Source organism: Topomyia yanbarensis, chromosome 2, assembly GCF_030247195.1.
Source record: "Topomyia yanbarensis strain Yona2022 chromosome 2, ASM3024719v1, whole genome shotgun sequence".
In the NCBI taxonomy this organism is placed as follows: Eukaryota; Metazoa; Arthropoda; class Insecta; order Diptera; family Culicidae; genus Topomyia; species Topomyia yanbarensis.
The window spans coordinates 356,068,451-356,071,719 of record NC_080671.1 but is presented as its reverse complement, the minus strand read 5'-3'; the positions used below and the strand labels follow the sequence as shown (position 1 = coordinate 356,071,719).

Here is a 3,269-nt window from a genome sequence, read left to right as displayed (position 1 = left end):
GCTAGCAATTGAGCATTTCCGCCACTACGTGGAGGGTTCTCGCTTCAAGGTGGTTACCGACGCACGTAGTTTGCTGTGGTTATTCACGATCGGGGTGGAATCGGGCAATTCGAAGTTGCTAAGGTGGGCTTTGAAGATTCAGTCATACGACATCGAGTTAGAATACCGGAAGGGTAAAAACAATATCCTGGCAGATTGTTTGTCGAGGTCGGTGGAGACGATATTTACCCTGACTGCCGATGTTGAGCATCAGGAATTAGCGACGAAGATTCAGACAGACCCAGCGAGTTTCCCGGATTTCAGGGTGATAGACGGACTGATTCTGAAGTACGTCAAAGGGAATGGAAAGGTGGAAGATACACGATTCCAGTGGAAGAGATACCCATCGAAAGCAGAGCGGAAGGAAATCGTTCAAGGAATTCACGATCAAGCTCATCTCGGTCCAGAGAAGACACTAGCAGCGGTGAAGGAGCGCTATTTCTGGCCACGAATGAGCAGTGAGGTCAAAAAGCAGTGTCAGGCATGCCTTGCATGCCAAACTAGCAAAGCGACCAATCAGAATACGACTCCTCCGATGGCAGAGTAGAAGAAGATTGCTCAGTACCCCTGGCAATTTCTGGCTATGGACTATGTCGGTCCACTCCCAGCTTCCGGCAAAGGCCGAAGCACTTGTCTCCTAGTCGTGACTGATCTCTTCAGCAAGTTCGTACTAGTACAACCGTTTCGGCAGGCGACCGCGGAAACGTTGGTACAGTTCGTGGAAAACATCATCTTCCTGTTGTTCGGTGTTCCGGAAGTGATCCTGTCGGACAATGGGACACAGTTTACTTCGGCAATGTTCCAAAGTCTGCTAGCGAAGTACAATGTGACGCACTGGAGAACTCCGAACTACCATCCTCAGGTTAACGATACGGAACGAGTGAACCGTGTAATCACGACAGCGATACGAGCCTCCATCCGGAAAAATCACAAGGAATGGGCCAATAATTTACAGCAGATAGCCAATGCCGTGCGCAACTCAGTCCACGACGCAACTCGCTACACTCCGTATTTTGTTTTGTTCGGCCGGAATATGGTTTCCGACGGTAGGGAATATCGCTATCTGAGGGATTCGTAAACGACCAACGATGGTCAGCTGAAGAACGAGGAAAGGGAGAAAATGCTCGAAGAGGTTCGGGAGAACTTGAAAGCGGCGTACAGCAAACACTCGCCCTACTATAATCTTCGCTCCAATGCCAATTGTCCATCTTACTCTGTGGGTGAGAAGGTTCTGAAGAAAAACATGGAACAATCGGACAAAGGCAAGGGATTTTCTGCAAAGCTGGCCCTCAAGTATGTGCCAGCCGTAGTGAAAAGGGTAGTAGGAACTCACTGTTATGACCTTGAGGACTTGAAGGGGAAGAGACTGGGAATTTTCAACTGCAAGTTCCTCAAGAAACTTACCCATTCAAGTTCCGCTTTATAGACACCGATCATTCGTTGATTGGATAAAAGTCAAGCTATGTACCTCTCAGTATTTACTGATTGAGACAACGCACCATGATGCTTTTGCTCTGGTTGCAGAAAATACTGTACAGCAGTTCGTAAAGTTAGCACTGTCCTTCAGACAGTGCACCCCCACAACAACTTTCATTTACTGGGGGCAACCTTGTTGCTAAGATCTTCATTCTAGCTCAAGAAGAACTTTGCGAACGTGTTGGATTATGGTCATTTTAGATCTCCTTGAGTTGCAGCACTCTTGGGTATAAAACATTTGTTACTGAACGAACAAGTTCCCCTCGACCTGAAGACAGAGCGAGTCCTTGATTTCATCAGGACGATGACCTATAAAACCAAGAACTCGGAGCCACTAGTGCGTTGATGAGGAGTACCGCGAAAATTCCGCGAGAAGCAACAAAGCGTGAGTTTAAAACGGGGGAATCTTAAACGTTGATCGTAAAATAAGACTCAGTTCTACAGACGATGTTGAGCAAACCCGAGTTAATCGAGCTGTCAGTAACAAATTGCTTTAGCTGAATAGCGTTGCAATTTAAAGAAATCGGCAGTGTTCCTGGAAATTTAACCATGTTTGAAAAAAAAACACAGGTTGTATTGCATCGGGATACACATACCTTGTGGGTGGAAGAAGAAAGGGGATTGTGCCTTTGCACGATCACCCAATGTATAAATTTTTTGTAAATACTATTTTTCGGATATAAGTAATGTTAGTTTGTAGTTCACAATGTTTCCTTATATCTATGTTAGTACTTAAAATTATTGTATATTTCTTTATATTCATGTTATTTGTTAATTGTTATTTATTTTCTTTGTTATTTATTTAAGTGTTTATTAATTTATCACAATTAAATAGCAAAATTTTGATGATTTAGTAGGGTTATGATTTAACGTGGGAAATTATGTTAGGATTTCGGTCTTATATCGTCTTTCCTTCGGGGTTGATTGACATCTTGGGTTCCGCCGTCCGATTGTTCCTAAAATGAAAAAGAAAACATTAAAATTTGTTCACCTTTAACTGGAAGTCAACTTCCCTTCTCGGCATCCGTTATAGCTGTCTTCAAATAGGCCGTTTGAGGCAATTCCGAGTCACCAAGGCAGCAGTCCGTCCGGCGTCTGTCCCGCCAAATCGTTCCGGTATCATGCCGAAGTCCATATTTACTTCCAGTCCAGCTGCATGCGACATCATTCGAATCTGAAATTATCCAAATAACATCTTTAGTCAGCCCTTCGGGCGAACATAAACAATGCATTTAAACTTACCATCATTATAGTCCGCTTCAATTGTCAATAATCCGTCCGTCCAAAACCGTCCAGTGCCGAACGGACACATCCCTACCTCTCATCCGAATGAGGTTTGTTTTTGTTGTTGTTGGTTGGTCCGTTTCAGCCTGAAAATACAAGAAAAACAACAAAAATTAGTTTACTCACCTTCCAATACGTAATCCGCCTTTCGGAAACGCTTTTCGGTACGTTTTTGAGCCATTTAATGTAATTATTTGATGATTTACCTGGATAATGTACAATTCCGTCACAGCACAACACATCACTTATAATATTTTTTTAGTTTGACGTTTCTCATCGTTGCGGGTTGGTAGTTCAGTGTATGCGTGAGTTTATGAGAGCTTTAATAGGGTTGGGTACTTTTTCATTTTCGTTGCATTTCTATTTTGTCGAAAGTTTTTTTCGACGTAGGAAATGTAACGTAAGATGGATTTATGGGATATGTGGTCATTTAGGGTATGTGTTCGTATTGTCGGAATACATCCGGCGTT

At 43.3% G+C, this 3,269-nt stretch overlaps 1 long non-coding RNA gene across 1 annotated transcript; it reads right to left on the bottom strand.

Annotated features, from left to right (window-relative positions):
- Positions 1-2,558: 2,558 nt before the first annotated feature.
- LOC131681493 (uncharacterized) lies at positions 2,559-3,064 on the bottom strand. The gene is made up of 3 exons (XR_009303947.1): positions 3,006-3,064; positions 2,758-2,885; positions 2,559-2,689 (listed from the first exon to the last, which is right to left on the bottom strand). It is a non-coding gene; the product is annotated as an uncharacterized LOC131681493 (long non-coding RNA).
- Between the last annotated feature and the right edge of the window lie 205 nt (positions 3,065-3,269).